This window comes from Triticum aestivum, chromosome 2A (genome assembly GCF_018294505.1).
Source record: "Triticum aestivum cultivar Chinese Spring chromosome 2A, IWGSC CS RefSeq v2.1, whole genome shotgun sequence".
Lineage (NCBI taxonomy): Eukaryota > Viridiplantae > Streptophyta > Magnoliopsida > Poales > Poaceae > Triticum > Triticum aestivum.
This window is the reverse complement of record NC_057797.1, coordinates 91,382,613-91,405,578: the sequence shown is the minus strand read 5'-3', so window position 1 is coordinate 91,405,578 and position 22,966 is coordinate 91,382,613. Positions and strand designations below refer to the sequence as shown.

The following is a 22,966-nucleotide window of genomic DNA, read 5'->3' as shown; positions in this document are numbered from 1 at the left end:
GATCGTCGTGGAGAGAGGGTCCATGAGGGAGCACCCGCCGTCGCGGTGCACGAGAAAGAGCATGGCGCCGGTGGAGACGCTCTGGATGACGTCGTCGGGAACTGGCACGGGGACGCGGTGGACGGTGCCTTCAGGGAGGCTGAGGACGCAGGCGGCGTTACGGAGGGCCAGCAACGGAAGCAGAGGAACAGGCGGCGCGGCCGCGGCAGCCGCGGCGGCGCGCCACGGGCGACAGACAGCGCGAAAGCGGACGCGCGCGACGTGGGACGACACGCGCAGGAAGACGAGTTCCAGCAGCTCCGGCGCGAGGTCCTGCCATGGACGCCGACCGCCGATCCTCATCGATCAATCTAACTTGGATTTTGGATCCTCTGCTTGTCTCTGTTGGCTTGCGATTGCGAGTATGTAAGTAGCCGCACGTACGTATCCGAGTCCGAGTCCGACTCGATTACTGTTTTTGTACGTAAGCATTTTATCTACTACTCCCTTCTTTGCGGTTTATAGCGCTTATCTCAAAATTTTAGTTTTTCCATTTTATAAGACTTAATTTGGTTGTTCCCTATCACATATTCAAACTTCAAGGTGCATTAAATCATTGCATGTATTAAAAGAAAATTGACCAATGCATGCATTTTATGCATGCATGCATTGGAAAAAGAATTCTATGAGACCAGGTCTCACGCGAGATCCATCTTGATGGATGACACGTGGCATTCATTAGGACGAGTCTCGTCTGTTAAACGTGAGACCTGGTTGAGGGAGTCCTGGATTAGGGGGTGTTCGGGTAGCCGGACTATACCTTCAGCCGGACTCCTGGACTATGAAGATACAAGATTGAAGACTTTGTCCTGTGTCCGGATGGGACTTTCCTTGGCGTGGAAGGCAAGCTTGGCGATGCGAATATTCAAGATCTCCTACCATTGTAACCGACTCTGTGTAACCCTAACCCTATCCAGTGTCTATATAAACCGGAGGGTTGTAGTCCGTGGGCAATCAACTCCATACACAACAATCATACCATATGCTAGCTTCTAGGGTTTAGCCTCCTTGATCTCGTGGTAGATCTACTCTTGTACTACCCATATCATCAATATTAATCAAGCAGGAGTAGGGTATTACCTCCATCGAGAGGGCCCGAACCTGGGTAAAACAAAGTGTCCCCTGTCTTCTGTTACCATCCGGCCTAGACGCATAGTTCGGGACCCCATACCCGAGATCCGCCGGTTTTGACACCGACATTGGTGCTTTCATTGAGAGTTCCTCCGTGCCGTCACAATCAGGAAGGATGCCTCCTCCCGTCTTTAAAGACGGTGCCGTTGCTAAGGGAGCCTTGGCTGTCGGCCAAACCCTCCGGCTAGGTGGTTTTCTCATGACTGCCTGTTCGGCTGTTGCGCCGATGGTGACCTCTCGGGTCATCAAAAGCAACCTACACGTCAGCTCGGAGCTCGTCGAGCAGCTAGATCCAATGGAGCTCTCTTCCGTAAACGAGCTCTTGGATCGCATCGCCGCCCTGGGGGTCGCTACGGATTACGACCAGGTTGGACTTAAACCCGATCTAACAGAAATTAACTCTCCCCAAGTCACCCACCACGTTGCCGTGGTAGAGGCGCAGTGCGGCGACCCTTCATCTATTTTAAGGACTAGCTACGTCTGAAATCCCGACTCCTCCAAGCCGGATACCCGCGGAGAGGAGGATGTAACTCAAGGCCTGAGCTTAGGATCAGGCAACGGGCTAGATTCGTTGAACAACGTCCAAGAATCCGAACTTCAGAGTTCGGAAACTCTTCGGCCTCCGAATCTTGGATTGGGTGAGGTTTCAGATTCAACGACACCCGCCCACCCGAATATAAGCGATCTCTCCCAAATCAGGCAGAGGCCCGAGGAAACAGTACATCATTACTGGGCCAGGTTCCTCCTGCTTATGAACAGGATAAAGGATTGCCGCGAGGGAGACGCAATCTCAATTTTTTGCAGTAGTTGCACGGACGAGGGAATCCTTAACGCCGTAAGTCGCCGTGATATTACACTCTTCGCTGACTTGGCGTCCATAGTACAAAAATACTGTGCGATGAAAAGCGCCTGGAAAACCAAAATAAAATTTTGGGATAATCCGGCCTTGAATAGTGATCCCGTCCGAACTAAGAGGGTGCATCATCATAGGACACCCGGGATAAACACCAAAAAGCCAAAACCCTCTACAGGGCATGGAACTGTACTGGAAAGGTGCCTTGATGGACCCTGTAGAATTCACAATACAGAAGACGCCTCACCAACTCACAGCCTTAGAGCATGTTGGATACTCCGGCAGGTGGCCAAAATTGGCGAGGATCTCTTAATTCTGGAGGCCGCAGAAAACCAGCCCGAGAACACCAGTACCGTTCTCACGGTCTTTGAGACTTTCGCATCAAGCTGGTTGGTGAGATTTTTGAATTGAGCCTTATAAACCGGAAAGGAGAGAGTACCCCTATAAAAGCACGAGAAGGCGGAGAACCAAAACATCCTATCCGTCAAGACATTCAATCTGATGGTCTACGTCCCTCCAGCATACTAAACATGTTTTACGATTTACCTACAATGTCATTATGTTAAGTAATTACTCTCCATGCTATCCAAAACAATAAGGTGTGCATCAAGGTCGTTTGCTCGTGATAGCCACGTCCTCATCCTCATCGGTACTGTTCTGTTCAGATACATCGCTTGGACGAGAGAGGATAAAACAATCCAAGCCAGCAATTGGCCGACGTTGTGTGCCATTGGCCCACGTAGGCAGATTTCCTTCCTTCACAACAAAGAGAAGAGGAACTCGCCTCGAGCCCCACCCCTCAACTCTCCCACACACGCAACCAACCTCTCCGTCCTCTCGTTCTCTCCCGTGGCCGATTCCCTCCGTGCCTTCTAGCCGTCGCTCCTCTTCTCCATTGCCCACTCCCTCCCTCCCCCGTCGAGCTGTGTGGCGATGATCTCGTCGACGATGTAGGCAAAACTAGTGTTGGAGATGAAGAACCTAGGAAATTAGGCGGGGGCAAGTCAATCTAGGCTTGATTTCGAGGCCTCTCATGGCCACGCCCGCGCCACTTCACTCTTCCCCACCCTGAAGCACGACTGCTGCTTTTGGGGATCCGCTTGGAGAGGACTACTTCTGGCCAATTTCTTTCTCCACCAGGTGAGGACTATTCCCCTGGCCGCTTCAGATCCCCAGCAGGCAACTTATCTTCTCTTTGCCTGACCGATTTCTTTCTCGTTGTTCTGGTCGATTCAAATAAGATCCTTGACATTTTTTGAATCAAATAAATGATTGTTTCTTTATTCATTGGCGGCTATATCATTTCATGGTTATTTATTCTGAAATTGTAACTTGAATGGATGACTCTGTTGCAGCGGGCCATCTTTGAAGTACAGTTGTGGTCAATTCGCACACGATCGAGTTGATCTGCTGTATGGCAAATTAGTTTATCTCTGTTTCGGTGACCGGAAATAGTACTATTAAACTATTGATATGTTATTAGGGGAAAGAACAAGGCATGTACTATTTGTTCCCTTTGGATTGGGTGATTTCTATGAATCTTTACCTCTATGCATTTTCCACAGGTTTACAACACGAGATTCCTGACCAGAAGGGGAACAAGGCGGAGTGGCATGGTGACCAATTCCAGATGTGCATCTGTTCTAGTGAAACTAAGGGCAATAAGGTGAGCTCTAATCGAACCTCAAGCAACCGTGACATAGTTTTGATTTTCATTTATAGTGCATGGAAGTGCTCATGATAGAGTGCCAGTTGCGAAGAATCTCAGTGAGGAACCTAGGATACACACAGGAAGAAATTTGTGATAGTATGTATCATGCTTATCCTCTTTCTTTAGAAAAACTCATGATCGTACAGTAGTCTAGGATACCAAATTTACTGCTGAATTTCTGCTAAAAAAATATTACAACTGAATAATATATCAAATTGGCACCAAGAAGTTGTATGATGTGCTCAGATAAGAACCTAACTTCCGTTTCTCAAGTTTTATCAGCTTACAAAAAACTTCCTTTTCTGCAGACCCAGGTGTCGGTGTCAAAACCGGCGGATCTTGGGTAGGGGGTCCCGAACTGTGCGTCTAGGCCGGATGGTAACAGGAGGCAAGGGACATGAAGTTTTACCCAGGTTCGGGCCCTCTTGATGGAGGTAAAATCCTACGTCCTTCTTGATTAATATTGATGATATGGGTAGTACAAGAGTAGATCTACCACGAGATTGGAGAGGCTAAACCCTAGAGGCTAGCCTATGGTATGATTGTTGTTCTGTATCTTGTCCTACAGACTAAAACCCTCCGGTTTATATAGACACCGGAGAGGGTTAGGGTTATACAAAGTCGGTTACAATGGTAGGAGATCCACATATCTGTATCGCCAAGCTTGCCTTCCACGCCAAGGAAAGTCCCTCCCGGACACGGGACGAAGTCTTCAATCTTGTATCTTCATAGTCCAGGAGTCCGGCTGAAGGTATAGTCTGGCCATCCGGACACCCCCTAATCCAGGACTCGCTCAGTAGCCCCTGAACCAGGCTTCAATGACGACGAGTCCGGCGCGCAGATTGTCTTCGGCATTGCAAGGCGGGTTCCTCCTCCAAGTACTTCATAGAAGATTTTGAACACAAAGATAGTGTCCGGCTCTGCAAAATAAGTTTCCGCATATTGCCATAGAAAGAATAATATTTACACAAATCTAATTTGCTGACGCATTCCGTAGTGTGACATCGCACCACGGCCAAGCCTTTATTCGAATCGTTTCATTGCCCCACCTCAGCGTGTCATGCGAGGCGGTTTCCTTGGCACGTCTTGTTAAAGCAGAGATCGTGTCCCCTTATTCCGGGATTCTCATCAATACCGGCGTGGGTAACCAAACTGCGCCATTGATTACGGCGCTTGGAGATAAGCGAGTTTTACCAGGCTGGTGGGGACACGTAGTTGCGTCCACCCATATAAGGGGATAAGGATCCACCTTTTCACCTACACCTTCTTCCTCCTTGGCCTATCCATTTTCGCGCACTCGAGCTCCAACGCCCAAGTCCGCACTCCCCACCTCAACCTTCTCCAGCCATGTCCGGAGCGGGAGGCAAGTGGATGGTCTCCTCCGTCACGGAGGGACACATCAAAAAACTGAGGAAGGCCGGATACTTGTCTAACGACATCGCGTACCGGCTTCCCGAAGAGGGGCAGCTCCTTCCCACCTCAAGGCCCCATGAGAGGGTAGTGTTCCTTCCCCACTTCCTCCGCGGACTGGGCTTTCCTATCCACCCATTCGTCCGGGGACTCATGTTCTACTACGGCCTGGATTTCCATGATCTGGCCCCGAACTTCATCCTCAACATCTTGGCGTTTATCGTCGTGTGTGAGGCCTTCCTCCGCATCCGCCCCATTTCGGCCTATGGCTCAAGACTTTCAATGTCAAGCCAAAGGTGGTGCGCGGCATCCAGGCGGAGTGCGGAGGCGCCATGGTGGGCAAGATGCCCAACGTCTTATGGCTTGAGGGCTCCTTTGTGGAGACCCTGAAGGGGTGGCAATCGGGGTAGTTTTACATCACCGAGCCGCGCGACCCTGAGTGGGTCGCAGCCCCCGAGTTCCGGTCCGGACCCCCAACGCGGCTCACGTCCTGGAAAGAAACGGGCCTGTCGTGGGGCAGCAAAGGAGAGGTGACTGGACTGCAAACATGCATCCAAACCCTGGTGGACAAGCAGCTCAAGCTTGTCAACGTAGTCCAGGTTATGCTCATCGCCGGATCCTCCCGTGTCAACAACGGGCCTTCAATCTGTGGGAGTTCAACCCGGCGCAGCATCGAACTCTGAGCAGGCTCTTCGACACGACGTACGAAGATGCCTGGAAGGTGCTTTTCCAGGGCGCCGAGTGAGGGAGTCCTGGATTAGGGGGTGTTCGGGTAGCCGGACTATACCTTCAGCCGGACTCCTGGACTATGAAGATACAAGATTGAAGACTTCATCCCGTGTCCGGATGGGACTTTCCTTGGCGTGGAAGGCAAGCTTGGCGATGCGGATATTCAAGATCTCCTACCATTGTAACCGACTCTGTGTAACCCTAACCCTATCCGGTGTCTATATAAACCAGAGGATTGTAGTCCGTAGGCAATCAACTCCATACACAACAATCATACCATAGGCTAGCTTCTAGGGTTTAGCCTCCTTGATCTCGTGGTAGATCTACTCTTGTACTACCCATATCATCAATATTAATCAAGCAGGAGTAGGGTATTACCTCCATTGAGAGGGCCCGAACCTGGGTAAAACAAAGTGTCCCCTGTCTCCTGTTACCATCCGGCCTAGACGCACAGTTCGGGACCCCCTACCCGAGATCCGCCGGTTTTGACACCGACATTGGTGCTTTCATTGAGAGTTGCTTTGTGTCGTCGCCTTTAGGTCCGATGGCTCCTTTGATCATCAACAACGATACGCTCCAGGGTGAGACTTTTCTCCTCGGACAGATCTTCGTCTTCGGCGGCTTCGCTCTGCGGGCCAATTCGCTCGGCCACCTAGAGCAGATCGAAAGCTACGCCCCTGGCCATCAAGTCAGGTTTGGAAGCCTAAATTACACGGCTGACATCCGCGGGGACTTGATCTTCGACGGATTCGAGCCACAGCCAAGCGCGCCGCACTGTCTCGATGGGCATGATATAGCTCTGCCACCGAACAACGCCTTGGAGGCCGCACACGCATCGGTTCCGACCATTGATTCGGAGCCTACTGCACCGATCGAGGATCAGCGGTTGGACGCTGCCTCAGGGGCTGTGATCTCAGAGGCGATTGAGCCGAACTCCAGCCCCGCACTCCGCATGGCCCGTGACTCCGAGGATCCGGATTCCTCTCCGAGCTCCGAGCCCCCCGCGCCCCTGCTGATCGAATCTGATTGGGCGCCGATCATGGATCTCACCGCCGCGGACATCTTTCAGCACTCGCCCTTCGGCGACATCCTGAATTCTCTAAAGTCTCTCTCTTTATCAGGAGAGCCCTGGCCGGACTATGGTCAGCAAGGTTGGGATACGGACGACGAAAAAATTCAAAGCCCACCCACCACCCACTTCGTAGCCACTGTCGACGACTTAACCGACACGCTTGACTTCGATTCCGAAGACATCGACGGCATGGACGACGATGCAGGAGACGAACAAGAACCAGCACCTGTAGGGCGCTGGAAGGCCACCTCGTCATATGGCATATATATGGTGGATACTCCAAAAGATGGAGATGGCGATTGAACAGTGGGGGATGACGCCCCCAAGAAACAGCAAAAGCGCCAACGTCAGCGGCGCCGCTCTAAATCCCGCCAAAGCAAAAACGGTGATTCCGGCACGGGAGATAATACTACCCCGGATAGCGCCGAAGAACACCCACCTCAGCAAAATTCGGCATAGGAAGATGGAGAAACCAGCCCTCATGAAAGAGTGGCAGACCGAGAGGTCGAGGATGATAACTATACGCCTCCCTCTGAAGACGAGGCTAGCCTCGATGACGACGAATTCGTCATACCATCAGACCCCGCTGAACAAGAGCGTTTTAAACACATGCTTTTAGCTACGGCAAGCAGCCTCAAGAAAAAGCAGCAACAGCTTAGAGCTGCCCAAGAATTGCTAGCTGATAGATGGACTGAAGACCTTGCGGCCGAAGAGTATGAACTCGAACGCCCCTCCAAGAGTTACCCGAAGCGCAGGCCGCTACCCCGATCAGAGGAGGAAGCACCTACATCACCAGCGCATGACATGGTAGACCGGCCACCTCGCGGTCGCGACAGAGAGGCCTGTCGGCCCTCCACCCAAGCCATGCCCCGACGCCGCTCAACTAAGGCACGGGAAAATGCGCCCGACCTGCGAGACATACTGGAGGATAAGGCAGGACAAACAAGATCGATCTACGGATCGCGCAGGCGCCCTACGACATGTGACAATAATCTTCACCCCGGATACAACAAATCCGACCGGGCCGAACACAACAGACATAGCTCTTCTGAGCTGCGTCGCGATATAGCCCAGTACAGAGGCGCCGCACACCCGCTATGCTTCATGAATAAAGTAATGGATCATAAAATCCCAGAGGGTTTCAAACCTGTAAACATCGAATCATACGATGGCACAACAGATCCGGCAGTATGGATTGAGGATTACCTCCTTCACATCCACATGGCACGCGGCGATGATCTCCATGCCATCAAATACCTCCCGCTCAAACTTAAAGGACCGGCCCAGCATTGGCTTAACAGCTTGCCAGCAGACTCAATCGGTTCTTGGGAGGACCTGGAAGCCGCATTCCTCGACAACTTCCAGGGCACTTATGTGCGACCGCCGGATGTCGACGACTTAAGCCACATAATTCAGCAGCCAGAGGAATCGGCCAGACAATTCTGGACACGGTTCCTAACAAAGAAAAACTAGATAGTCGACTGTCCGGACGCAGAGGCCCTAGCAGCCTTCAAGCATAACATCCGCGACGATTGGCTTGCCCGGCACCTGGGACAGGAAAAACCGAAATCCATGGCAGCCCTCACGACACTCATGACCCGCTTTTGCGTGGGAGAAGACAGCTGGCTAGCTCGTAGTAACAACTTATCAAAGAACCCTGGTAATTCGGATACCAAGGACAAAAGTGGCAGGACACGTCGGAATAAGCAAAAACGCCGCGTTAACAGCGACAGCAATGAAGACACGGCAGTCAATGCCGGATTCAAAGTCTATAAATCCGGTCAGCGGAAAAAGCCATTCAAAAAGAATACTCAGGGCCCGTCCAGCTTGGACCGAATACTCGATCGCTTGTGCCAGATACATGGCACCCCCGAAAGGCCAGCCAATCACACTAACAGGGATTGTTGGGTGTTCAAGCAGGCAGGCAAGTTAAGGGCCGAAAACAGAGACAAGGGGCTGCACAGCGACGACGAGGAGCCCAAGTCGCCAAACAACAATGGACAGAAGGGCTTTCCCCCACAAGTGCGGACGGTGAACATGATATACGCAACCCACATTCCCAAACGGGAGCGGAAGCGTGCGCTACGGGACGTATACGCGATAGAGCCAGTCGCCCCAAAGTTCAACCCATGGTCCTCCTACTCGATCACTTTTGATCGAAGGGACCATCCCACTAGCATCCGTCATGGCGGCTTCGCTGCATTGGTTCTCGACCCAATCATCAACAGATTTCATCTCACAAGAGTCCTCATGGACGGCGGCAGTAGCCTGAACCTGCTTTATCAGGACACAGTGCGGAAAATGGGCATAGATCCCTCAAGGATTAAACCCACAAGAACGACCTTTAAAGGCGTTATACCAGGTGTAGAAGCCAACTGTACAGGCTCAGTAACACTTGATGTGGTCTTCGGATCCCCAGACAATTTCCGAAGCGAAGAGTTAATCTTTGATATAGTCCCGTTTCGCAGTGACTATCACGCCCTGCTCGGACGAACCGCATTCGCAAAGTTCAATGCGGTGCTGCACTACACATATCTCAAGCTCAAGATGCCAGGCCCTCGAGGAGTAATTACGGTCAATGGGAACACCGAACGCTCCCTCTGTACGGAGGAGCATACGGCGGCTCTCGCAGCGGAGGTACAAAGTAGCCTTCTCAGGCAATTCTCCAGTCTGGCCATTAAAAAGCCAGACACTGCCAAGCGCGCCCGGAGTAACCTACAGCAGGACCGCCTGACACACTCTGAGCAAGCGTAGCAATGCGGCCCCAACCCCAGCTCTCGCAACATAGCGAAACCAGTACCTCGCGTACATAACTACGCCCTTGAAATACCATGGGCACAGGGGAAGGGGCACAATAACGGCACGCCCAAAATACGGCTTAAAACGTACTAGGGGCTGCCGGATTCTTTCTTTAATTTTTTCTTACTTTCAGGACTCCATACTTCGGACGACCTGTTTGGCAATTCGACTGCCGCACAAACGATGCAAGATCCAGGGAGGCAGACAAGCCATGCCGCATTATGGAATCCCAGGTGGTCTCTGTTACGAGCGCTATACCTGTTTTAAATAAAATTCCGCGGCCTGCCCCTGGTCAGGACATACTGAATAATCCAATATCTTTTGCTTACCGCACTATTTGTATCATTCGGCTTTGATAAATAGCCTCTGTATAAACAATGCATAGCTTTTCGTCTATTTTTTGCATTACTCTCTTTTATATATGTTCATTAATGACATGTTGCACCCGTACACTATGGTACGGAAAGTACGCCAGGGGCTCCAGTACCCTTTAATATGGCGAGAGAAGTCCGTACACTTTCACAAGTGCGGCACCCCGAACTTATAGCACTATATGCATTGGCTCCGAATCATGATTTGGGTCAGTAGTTGGGTTTGCTCGGCTCCTATGTTTTGGTGCCTTACGTTCCGCTATATCGGCTAAGGTAGCACTAGGAGAACCACTGCGATTGTGCCCCGGTTGAGCTGGGTTAAGCACCTCAGTGGAGAAAGCTAAAACTGACTGTCATGATGAGGCGAGAGACCGGTCGCTGTTCGAGAGGTTTTTCGGGTCCCTAAAGACTTATGCCGCTTTGAGCGAGGAGCTGGATAACCCCAGCCAAGGCGTTGATAGCGCCTCGAACTCGGTCTTCTGAACTAGGGGCTTCGCCAAAATTTAAAATTATAAAGTTCTATGGCTAAGTGAGAGTGTTCAAGCATTATAGTCTGATTGCCTGGTTCGTCGTGCTGAGCGCCTCCCTCGAAGGACCCAAACATGGGAAAAAGAGTGCACAGGTTTATCACCGAACACCCCAACACTAGTGGCATGGGGGCAGAAGCCGACGACTGGCCATCTCTCAATTTTTGATAAACGGCTGCACAGAAAATAATATTTTAAATTCAATAAGCATTGCTTAGCGCATATGAACAAGTTTTCAGCGCACAGGATAAAATCGAGCGAGTTCATTCAAAAATTACATCCTTGGTGCACTCATCCGCTACAAGGCGGGCACCCGCAAGAACATCCTTATAGTAGTTCTCGGGCTTGAGATGCTCCTTCCCCGGCGGCGGCCCGTCCCTAACAAGCTTCTCACCGTCCAGCTTACCCCAGTGCACCTTTGCACGGGCAAGGGCCCTACGGGAACCTTCGATGCAGACGGAGCGCTTGATGACCTCGAGCCTTGGACAGGCCTCCACCAGCCGCTGCACCAGCCCGAAGTAGCTCCCAGGCAGGGCCTCTCCGGGCCACAGCCGAACTATGAAGCCCTTCATGGCCTGTTCGGCCGCCTTGTGGAGCTCGACCAGCTGTTTCAGCTGGTCCCTCAAGGGCACAGGGTGTCCGGCCTCAGCATACTGAGACCAGAACACCTTCTCCGTCGAGCTGCCCTCTTCAGCTCGGTAGAATGCGGCGGCATCGGATACGCTGCGGGGAAGATCTGCGAATGCCCCTGGAGAGCTCCGGATTCGGGTAAGTAACAAGTAGTTTACTTTTATATTTCTGCTTTGCATGAAGAATGCCTTACCCGCTGCTATCTTTTTCACCTCCTCCAACTCTTGGAGGGCCTTTTGGGCTTCGGCCTTGGCAGACTTGGCAGTCTCAAGGGCCGCCGCGAGCTCGGACGCTTGGGTCTTTGACTCAAGCTCCAAACTCTCATGTTTTTTCATGAGAGCCTGAAGCTCTTGCTGCACCTCGCCGACCTGAGCCCCAAGTTTCTCTCGCTGGGTGCACTCCGCGGCCGTTTTTTTCGGCCTCAGATAGCGCCTGCTTGAGGGTCGCCACCTCAGTCGTGGCCCCTACAATAAGCAGTACAATCCTGTTATTTTTTGCAATCACGCCTCTCTATAGGCACCCTTTTCAGTAAGGTATTTCTTACCTTCTTTCTCCTCGAGCTGCTGCTTGGCAAGGCCGAGCTCTTGCTCGGTCCGCTCGAGGTCCTGCTTCAGGACACCCACCTCCGCAGTCAGTGCGGCGGTGGATAGCAGTGAAGCCTGCATACGCATATTGACTCTTTTTGTTAGACTCCTGAGAAATTTACTAGATCCTCTATTCGGCTTTTCTTTCCGAACGCCAAACAGAGCATCAGGGGCTACTGTCTATGCGGTAATATTTTTACTTACCTCGAAGCCTGTTAGAAGGCTAGCGCAAGCTTCAGTCAGTCCGCTCTTGGCGGACTGAACCTTCTGGATCACCGTACTCATAATAGTACGGTGCTCCTCGTCGATGGAGGCTCCTTCAAGCACCTCCAGCAGATTGTCCGGCACCTCCGGTTGGACGGAGGCTGCCGGCTCAGAAGACTTGCTCCTCTTGGAAGGAGTTTGCCTACCGCAGTCCGGAACTGTTGAAGATTCCAACGCGGTGTTTGGCATAAAGCCGTACTTGGAGCCCTGGAGGGTCTTGTCCCCTTTACTCCTGGAGTCCGGGAGGTCGCCTTGCGGCTCCTCCAGGACCACCTCCTCCTGCACCGGAGCTCGTTGTGACGCCACTTCGGTGTCATCTGCAATGCGGGGGGAGACATCGGGCGGAACTGAGTTCACGTCCGAAGAATCCAGGGAGCCGCTCGACGACTCGTTGAGTTCGGCTCGGGGCGGGCTGCATGATTATATTCGACATTAGGGAAAGCTGTGCGACAAAAGGAATATCATGAGTTACTCTGGTATCCGAACACTTACGATTTCGCCGGACGCCTGGCCCTGTCTGGCCACTCCTCTTCGTCCTCGTAGGCGTCGGGGGCATAGTCCGGCGGAGGGGTCTTCCTCTTCTTGGACCCTTCGGCCTTCCCCCTTGGGGTGGCCTTCCTTTTCTTTCCTCCCTCCGCTGGGGGGGGGAGAGCTTTCTTCTTCCTCCTCCTCGTTCTCATGGGAGGAGGGTGTCTCGGACTCGTCGGATGACGAGTCCAACAACACCACGTTGCGGGTACTCTTTCGAGTCCTCGTGGTCTTCTTCTTGGCCTTCTTTTCCGGCACCACGTAAGGCGCCGGAGCCAGCAGCTTCACTAGTAGAGCTGGGGCTGGGTCTTCGGGCAGCGGAGCCGGACAGCTAATCGGTCCGGATACCGCCCGCCAAGCCTGTCAAAGGTAAGGGAGTTTAGATCCCGCATAGAGTTAAACTATGAAAAAGCTGAACATCCTGTAAAAGGTGAAAATAGCTTACCTCGCTAGCGTGACACTGCGAGCTGTATCCGCGGTCCTCGGAAGCGGATGCGGGAGCCTCGGCACCTTTGATTAGCGCCTTCCAGATGTCTTCATATGTCGTGTCGAAGAGCCTGTTAAGGGTTCGGTGTCGTGCCGGGTCGAACTCCCACAGAGTAAAGTCCCGTTGTTAACACGGGAGGATTCAGCGAACGAGCATGACCTGGACTACATTTACAAGCCTGATTAACTTGTTTACCAGGGACTGGATGCATGTCTTCAGTCCGGTCACCTCTTTCTCGTTACCCCACGATAGGCCCGTCTCTTTCCAGGACATGAGCCGCGTGGGGGGTCCGGATCGGAACTCGGGGGCTGTGATCCATTTCGAATCGCGTAGCTCGGTGATGTAAAACCACCCGGCTTGCCACCCCTTTAGGATCTCTACGAAGGAGCCCTCGAACCACAGGACGTTGGCAATCTTTCCCGCCATGGCGCCTCCGCACTCCGCCTGGTTGCTGCGCACCACCTTGGGCTTGACGTTGAAGGTCTTGAGCCAGAGGCCGAAATGGGGGCGGACGCGGAGGAAAGCCTCGCACACGACGATAAACGCCGAGATGTTGAGGATGAAGTTCGGGGCCAGATCATGAAAATCCAGGCCGTAGTAGAACATGAGCCCCCGGACGAATGGGTGAAGTGGAAAACCCAGTCCGCGGAGGAAGTGGGGAAGGAATACTACCCTCTCATGGGGCCTTGGGGTGGGGAGAAGCTGCCCCTCCTCGGGAAGCCGGTGCGCGATGTCTTTGGACAAGTATCCGGCCTTCCTTAGCTTTTTGACGTCACCTTCCGTGACGGAGGAGACCTTCCACTTGCCTCCCGCTCCGGACATCGCTGGAGAAGGTTGAGGTGGGAAGTGCGGGCTTGGGCGCTGGAGCTCGAGTGCGCAGGAGATGGGTAGGCAAAGGAGGAAGAAGGCGTAGGTAAAAAGGCGGATCCTTATCCCCTTATATGGGCGGATGTGGTTGTGCGTCCCCACCTGCCTAATAAAACTCGCTTGCCTCCCAAGCGCCATGGTATATGGCACGGTTAGGGTTACCCATGTCCGTATTGATGAGAAACCCGTAAAAAGGGCACGCGATCTCTGCTTTGACAAGACGTGCCAAGGAAACTGCCTCGCAAAACATGCTGAGGTGGAAAAGTAAAAACGATTCAAGTAAAGGGCTTGGCCGTAGTGTGATAGCGCACTGTGGAATACGTCAGCTGTCAATATTATTCTCTCTATGGCAATATGTGGAAACTTATTTTGCAGAACCGGACACTACTCTTGGTGTTTACAAATCTTCTATGAAGGACTTGGAGGAGGAACCCGCCTTGCAATGCCGAAGACAATTTGCACGCCGGACTCGTCGTCATTGAAGCCTGGTTCAGGGGCTACTGAGGGAGTCCTGGATTAGGGGGTGTTCGGGTAGCCGGACTATACCTTCAGCCGGACTCCTGGACTATGAAGATACAAGATTGAAGACTTCGTCCCGTGTCCGGATGGGACTTTCCTTGGCGTGGAAGGCAAGCTTGGCGATGCGGATATTCAAGATCTCCTACCATTGTAACCGACTCTGTGTAACCCTAACCCTATCCGGTGTCTATATAAACCGGAGGGTTGTAGTCCGTAGGCAATCAACTCCATACACAACAATCATACCATAGGCTAGCTTCTAGGGTTTAGCCTCCTTGATCTCATGGTAGATCTACTCTTGTACTACCCATATCATCAATATTAATCAAGCAGGAGTAGGGTATTACCTCCATCGAGAGGGCCCGAACCTGGGTAAAACAAAGTGTCCCCTGTCTCCTGTTACCATCCGGCCTAGACGCACAGTTCGGGACCCCCTACCCGAGATCCGCCGGTTTTGACGTCGACACCGAGACTCCCGCATCCGCTACCAAGGATCACGGATTCAGCACGCAGCATCACGCTAGCGCGGTAAGTTGTTTGTACCTTTTACAGGGTATTAGTTTTTCATAGTTTAACTCTATGCGGGATCTAAGCTCCCTTACCTTTGACAGGTTTGGCAGGCGAAGTCCGGACAGATCGACTGTCCGGCTCCTTTGCCCGAAGACCCAGCCGATGCCCGCTTGGCGAAGCTGCTGGTTCCGGCACCCTATGTGGTGCCGGAGAATAAGGCCACGAAGAAGGCCACGGGGACTCGAAAAAGTGCCCGGCGCCAGGAGGTGTCGGGTTCATCATCCGACGGCTCCAAGGTGCATTCCTCTCGTGAAGACGAGGAGGAGGAAGAAGAGACATCTCCCCCTCCAGTGGGGGGAGAGAAGAAAAGGAAATCCGCCCTCACCGGGGAGGCCGAAGGGTCCAAGAATGGTAAAACCCTTCCTCCGGACTACTCCACCGACGCCGACGACAGCGGAGAGGAGTGGCCGCTCAGGGCCAAGCCCCTGGCGAAATCGTAAGTATCCGGATACCAGAGTAATTCATAGTATTCCTTTATTGCACAGCTTTCCCTTATGTCGAATATGATTATGCAGGCCACCCAAAGACCAGCTCGACGCGTCGTCGAGCGGTTCACTGGACTCGTCGGATGTGAATTCGCTTCCGACGGCCACCTCCCCCTGCCCTACGGACGACGCCGAAGTATTGTCCCAACAGGTTCCAAGCCAGGAGGAGGTGGTCCTGGAGGCACCGCAAGGCGACCTCCCGGACTCCAGGAGTAAAGGGGATAAAACCCCCCAGGGCTCCAAGTCCGGCCCTAGGTCGGACACCGCTCCAGAACCTTCAAAGGTTCCAGAGTCCGGCGGGCGACCTCCTTCCAAGAGGAGCAAGCCTGCCATGCCGGTGACACCCGTCCAACCGGAGGCGCCGGACAATCTGTTGGAGGTGCTCAAAGGCGCCTCCATCGACGAGGAGCACCGCACCATTATGAGTGCGGTGGTCCAGAAGGTTCAGTCCGCCAAGAGTGGACTGACTGAAGCTTGTGCTAGCCTTTTAACAGGCTTTGAGGTAAGTAAAGAATGTGTAAATAATATTACCGCATAGACAGTAGCCCCTGATGCTCTGTTTGGCATTCGGGAAGAAAAGCCGAATAGAGGATCAAATAAAATTTGCAGGAGTCTAACAAAAAGGAGTCAATATGCGTATGCAGGCTTCTCTGCTGGCGTCCGCCGCACTGACTGCGGAAGTGGACACGCTAAAGCAGAACCTCGAGCAGTCCGAGCAAGAGGTCGGGCGTGCCAAGAAGCAGCTTGAGGACAAGGAAGGTAAGAAATACCTTGTTTAAATATAAATAAAAAAGGTGCAATTGCAAAAAATGACAGGATTATCGTGGCTATTGTAGGGGCCACGTCTGAGGTGGCGACCCTTAAGCAAGAGCTGGTCGAGGCCGAGAAGAGGGCGGCCACGGAGCGCACCGAGCGGGAGAAGTATGAGGCCCAGGTTGGCAAGGTGCGGCAAGAGCTCCAGGCTCTCATGAAAAAACATGAGAGTTTGGAGCTTGACTCAAAGACGCGAGCGTCCGAGCTCGCGATGGCTATTGAAAATGCCAAGTCTGCCAAGGCCGAATCCCAGAAGACCCTGCAGGAGTTGGATGCGGTGAAAAAGATAGCGGCGGGTAAGGCATTCTTTATACAAAGCAAACACATAAACGTGAGTTACTTGTTACTTACCTGAATCCTGAGCTCTCCAGGAGCATTCACAGATCTTCCCCGTAGCATGTCTGATGCCGCCGCATTCTATCGAGCCAAGGAGGGCAGCTCGACAGAGAAGGTGTTCTGGTCTCAATATGCTGAGGCCGGACACCCCGTGCCCCTGAGCGACCAGCTGAAGCAACTGGTCGAGCTCCACAAGGCGGCCGAACAGGCCATGAAGGGCCTCATAGTTCGGCTGTGGCCTGGAGAGGCTCTGCCTGGGAGCTATTTTGGGCTGATGCGGCGGCTGGTGGGGGCCTGTCCAAGGCTCGAAGTCATCAAGCGCTCCATCTGCATTGAAGGTGCCCGTAGGGCCCTTGCCCGTGCTAAGGTGCACTGGGGCAAGCTGGATGCTGAGAAGCTTGTGAAGGATGGGCCACCGCCGGGGAAAGAGCATCGCAAGCCCAAGAATTATTATACGGATGTTCTGATGGGTGCCCGCCTTGTGGCGGATGAATGTTCCAGGGATGTAATTTTTGAGTAAAACTCGCTCGTTTTGTCCTGTGCGCTGAAAACTTGTTCATATGCGCTAAGCAATGCTGTTGGAATTTAAAATATTACCTTCTGTCGGCTGTTTATCAATTCAGAGAGATGGGAGTCGTCGGCTTCTGCCCCTGTGCCGCTAGTGCTGGGGTGTTTGGGGATAAACCTGAGCGCTCTTTTCCCCATGTTTGGGTCCTTCGAGGGAGGCGCTCAGCACAACAAACAAGGCAATCGGACTATAATGCGTGAACACTCTCACTTAACCATAGAATTCTATAATTTTAAATTTCGGCGAAGCCCCTGGTATTCGGAAGACCGAGTTCGGGGCGCTATCCACGCCTTGGCCGGACAGAGCCGACTCCTCGCTCTAAGAGGCATAAGTCTTTAGGGACTCAAAAAACCTCTCGAACAGTGACCAGCTCTCGCTTCATCATGACAGTCAGTTTTAGCTTTCTCTACTGAGGTGCTCGACCCAGCTCAACTGGGGCACAATCGCAGTAGTTCTCCTAGTGCTACCTTAGCCGACATAGCGGAACGTAAGGCACCAAAACATAGGAGCCGGGCAAACCCAACTATTGACCCAAGACATGATTCAGAGCCGATGCATATAATGCTATAAGTTCGGGGTGCCGCACTTATTAAAGTGTTCGGACTTCTCACACCATATTGAGGGGTACTAAAGCCCCTGGCGTATTTTGGCCGTACCAGAGTGTACGGGTGCAACATGTCGTTAAGGAACATATATTTGTAAAAAAAGAGTAATGCAAAAATAGACAAAAGGTATGCATTGTTTATTAAAAAGGGCTGCGATCAAAGCAGAATGATACAAATAATGTGATAAGCAAAAGGTTGGACTATTTAACATGTCCGTTCCAGGGGCAAGCTGCGGAATGGTATGCGAAACAGGTATACTGCTCGTGATAGAGACCACCTGGGAGTTCCGTAATGCGGCATGGCTTGTCTGCTTCCCTGGTTCTTGCATCATTTGTGCGGCAATTGAACTGCCGAATAGGCCTTCCGAAGAGTGGAGTCCTGAAAGTAAGAGAAATTTAAAAAAATCGGCAGCCCCTGGTGCGGTTTAAGCCGTGTTTAGGGCGTGCCATGATGGTGCCTCTCCCCCTGTACCCATGGTATTTCTAGAGCGTAGTTATGTACGCGAAGCACTGGTGTTGCATTTTTGTGAGGGCTGGGGTTGGGGCCGCATTGCTACACCTGCTCGGAACATGCCAGGCGGTCTTGTTGTAGGTTACTCCGGGCGCGCTTGATAGTGTCCAGACGTTTAATGGCCGGACTGGAGAACTGCCTGGAGAGGCTGCTTTGTACTTCCGCTGCAAGGGCCGCCGTGTGCTCCTCCGTTCGGAGGGAGCGTTCGGTGTTTCATTGACCGTAATTACTCCTCGAGGGCCTGGCATCTTGAGCTTGAGGTATGCTAGTGCGGTACCGCATTGAACTTGGCGAATGCGGTTCGCCCGAGCAGTGCGTGATAGCCACTGCGGAATGGGACTATGTCGTCCTCGCTTCAGAAATTATCCGGAGATCCGAAGACCACTTCAATTGTGACTGAGCCTGTACAGTTGGCCTCTACACCTGGTATTACGGCTTTAAAGGTCGTTTTGGTGGGCTTAATCCTCGAGGGATCTATGCCCATTTTCCGCACTGTATCCTGGTAAAGCAGGTTCAGGCTGCTGCCGCCGTCCATAAGGACTCTAGTGAGATGAAATCCGTCAATAATTGGGTCTAGAACCAATGCGGCGAATCCGCCATGACGGGTGCTAGTGGGATGGTCCTTTCGATCAAAGGTGATCGGGCAGGAGGACCATGGGTTGAACTTTGGGGCGACTGGCTCTACCGCATATACGTCCCTTAACGCGCGCTTCCGCTCCCTCTTAGGGATGTGGGTTGCGTATATCATGTTCACCGTCCGCACTTGTGGGGGAAAACCCTTCTGTCCACTATTGTTCGGCGGCCGGGGCTCTTCGTCGTCATCGCTATGCAGCCCCTTGTCGGTATTTTCGGCATTTAACTTGCCTGCCTGCTTGAACACCCGACAATCCCTGTTGGTGTGATTGGCCGACTTTTCGGGGGTGCCATGTATCTGACACAAGAGGTCGAGTATTCGGTACAAACTGGACGGGCCCCTAGGATTTCTTTTGAATGGCTTTTTCCGCTGACCGGATTTATAGCCTCTGAATCCGGCATTAACTACCGTATCCTCAGCATTGTCGCCGTTAATGCGGCGCTTCTGCTTGTTGCAACGCGACCTGCCACTACTGTCCCTGGTATCCGAATTACCAGGGTTCTTGGTCATATTGTTGCTACGAGCAAGCCAGCTGTCTTCTCCCGCGCAAAAGCGGGTCATGAGTGTCGTGAGTGCTGCCATAGATTTTGGCTTTTCCTGTCCAAGGTGCCGGGCAAGCCACTCGTCATGGATATTGTGCTTGAAGGCTGCTAGGGCCTCTGCGTCCGGACAGTCGACTATTTGATTTTTCTTTGTTAGGAAACGTGTCCAGAATTGCCTGGCCGATTCCTCTGGCTGCTGAATTACGTGGCTTAGGTCATCGGCGTCTAGTGGTCGCACATAAGTGCCCTGGAAATTGTCGAGGAATGCGGCTTCCAGGTCCTCCCAACAACTGATTGATCCTGTTGGCAAGGTGTTAAGCCAATGCCGAGCTGGTCCTTTAAACTTGAGTGGGAGGTATTTGATGGCGTGGAGATCATCGCTACGGGCCATGTGGATATGAAGGAGATAATCCTCGATCCATACCACATGATCTGTTGTGCCATCATATGATTCGATGTTTACGGGTTTGAAACCCTCGGGGATTTGATGATCCATTACTTTGTATGTGAAGCATAGTGGCTGTGCGGCGCCTCTGTACTGGGCTATATCACGACGTAGCTCCGATGAGCTTTGTCTGCTGTGTTCGGCCCTACCGGATTTGTGTCCGGCATGACGGTTACCGTCTCGAGTCGTGGGGTGCCCACGCGATCCGTAGATCGATCTTGTTTGCCTTGCCTTGTCCTCCAACATATCTCACAGGTCAGGCGCATTTTCCCGTGCCTTGGTACGGGGTGCGGCTTGAGTGGAGGGCCGAGAGGCCTCTCTGTCGCGGCCACGAGGTGGCCGGTCGGCCGTATCAAGTGCTGGTGATGTAGGTTTAAGTGCTTCCTCCTCTAATCGGGGTAGCAACCTGCGCTTTGGGTAGCTCTTGGAGGGGCGTTCGAGTTTATGCTCTTCGGCCGCAAGGACTTCAGTCCATCTGTCGACTAGCAAATCTTGATCAGCTCTAAGCTGTTGCTGTTTTTTCTTGAGGCTTCTTGCCATGGCCATAAGCTGCGTTGAAAACGCTCTTGCTCGACGGGATCCTCTGGCACGACGAATTCGTCATCGTCGAGGCTTGCCTCGTCTTCGGAGGGAGGCATATAATTATCGTTCTCGACCTCTCTGTCTGCTGCTCTCTCATGAGGGCTGGCTTCTCCATCCTCCTGTGCTGAATCTTGCTAGAGGGGGTTTTCTTCGGCACTCTCTAGAGTATTATTATCTCCCGTGCTGGAATCATCGTATTTGCTTCGGCAGGATTTTGAGCGGCGCCGCTGACGCCAGCGCTTAGGCTGTTTCTTGGAGGGGTCATCCTCCGCTGTTCCATCGCCATCTCCTTCTTTTGGGGTGTCCACCATGTATATGTCATATGACGAGGTGGCTTTCCAGGGCCCAATAGGCGCTGGTTCTTCATCATCTCCTGCATCGGCGTCCATACCGTCGATGTCTTCGTAGTCGAAGTCGAGCATGTCGGTTAAATCGTCGACAGTGGCTACAAAGTGGGTGGTGGGTGGGCTTTTAATTTCTTCATCATCCGTATCCCAACCTTGCTGACCGTAGTCCGGCCAGGGCTCTCCTGATAAAGAGAGAGACTTTAGTGTCTTCAAAATATCGTCGAAAGGCGAGTGCTGAAAGATGTCCATGGCAGTAAACTCCATGATCGGCGTCCAATCGGATTCGATCGGCAGGGGCGCGGAGGGTTCGGAGTCCGGAGAGGAGTCCGGCTCCTTGGAGTCACGAGTCTCGCGGAGTGCGGGGCTGGTATTCGGCTCGATCACCATTGGGATCGCAGCCCCCGAGGCGACGTCCAACCACCCATCCTCGATCGACGCAGTTGGCTCCGAATTAAGGGTCGAAGCCGATGCGGGTGCGGCCTCCAGGGCACTGTTCGGCGGCAGAGCTAGATCATGCTCGTCGTGACAGTGCGGCGCGCTCGGCAGTGGTTTGAATCCGTCGAAGATCAAGTCCCCGCGGATGTCAACCGTGTAGTTTTTACTTCCAAATCTGACCTGACGGCCAGGGGCATAGCTTTCGATCTGCTCCAGATGGCCAAGTGAATTGGCCTGCAGAGCGAGGCCGCCGAAGACGAAGATCTGTCCGGGGAGGAAGGTCTCACCCTGGACTGCATCGCTATTGATGATCGTAGGAGCCATCAAGCCTAACGGCGATGACACAGAGGAACTCTCAATGAAAGCACCAATGTCGGTGTCAAAACCAGCGTATCTCGGGTAGGGGGTCCCGAACTGTGCGTCTAGGCCGGATGGTAACAGGAGGCAAGGGACACGAAGTTTTACCCAGGTTCGGGCCCTCTTGATGGAGGTAAAACCCTATGTCCTGCTTGATTAATATTGATGATATGGGTAGTACAAGAGTAGATCTACCACGAGATCGGAGAGGCTAAACCCTAGAGGCTAGCCTATGGTATGATTGTTGTTCTGTATCTTGGCTTACGGACTAAAACCCTCCGGTTTATATAGACACCGGAGAGGGTTAGGGTTACACAAAGTCGGTTACAATGGTAGGAGATCCACATATCCGTATCGCCAAGCTTGCCTTCCATGCCAAGGAAAGTCCCTCCCGGACACGGGACGAAGTCTTCAATCTTGTATCTTCATAGTCCAGGAGTCCGGCTGAAGGTATAGTCCGGCCATCCGGACACCCCCTAATCCAGGACTCCCTCACCAGGTAAAACATCACTTCTAGGGGATGCTCTTGTTATTGCCAGGACAGTCTGTTTTGCATTTAGGAATGTTGGGGAGGTTTTTGATGTATTATATGTATCTTGCTACTATCAACAATATTTTCTCAAAATTCTCATAAGCATGTTCCTTGAATATGTAGGAATACTACATCAAGAAGAACGATTGGGTAGAGCTTATCGCAATACTTGGACTATTTGGACTGCTTGTCAGCACAATTCAGATGTATCCTCTACACGGTTCATTATTAATAGAAGACCCACAGAGGAAAATTGTCATAATTCATTGATATTACCATCTATAGATTTGATCTTGTTATTGCGTAGTTAAAATATCACTACCTTTTTTCTTGAACAAAAATATCTTGACAATACTTTCCTGGAACAAATATTCATGTGACCACCTAACCTTACAAAATATCAGATTTTCTACAAATGGTACATGTCAACTTACCGGTATTGCAAGAGTATTATCCAGCGGAACCTTTTTATATCTAGATTTAGTACAAAGTGCAAAGAAGAGCGTAGTTAAAATCATCCATGAAGACCAATTTCATATCTGCATTTAGTACACACAAAAGTTTGGTTACCACATAAAGCTCCCTAAAACAGGGGATAAAAGATTAAGGTGTCTTACTATTGGAGATGTCATGAAAATACAGAGTTCGTGCCACCCACCTTCTGAAATGATGTGCTATGTACAT

At 52.1% G+C, this 22,966-nt stretch overlaps 1 long non-coding RNA gene across 1 annotated transcript; it reads left to right on the top strand.

Moving 5' to 3' along the window:
* Nucleotides 1–3,509: 3,509 nt before the first annotated feature.
* LOC123184879 (uncharacterized) lies at nt 3,510–22,651 on the top strand. The gene is made up of 3 exons (XR_006493103.1): nt 3,510–3,689; nt 22,250–22,323; nt 22,406–22,651. It is a non-coding gene; the product is annotated as an uncharacterized lncRNA (long non-coding RNA).
* The last annotated feature ends 315 nt before the right edge of the window (nt 22,652–22,966 follow it).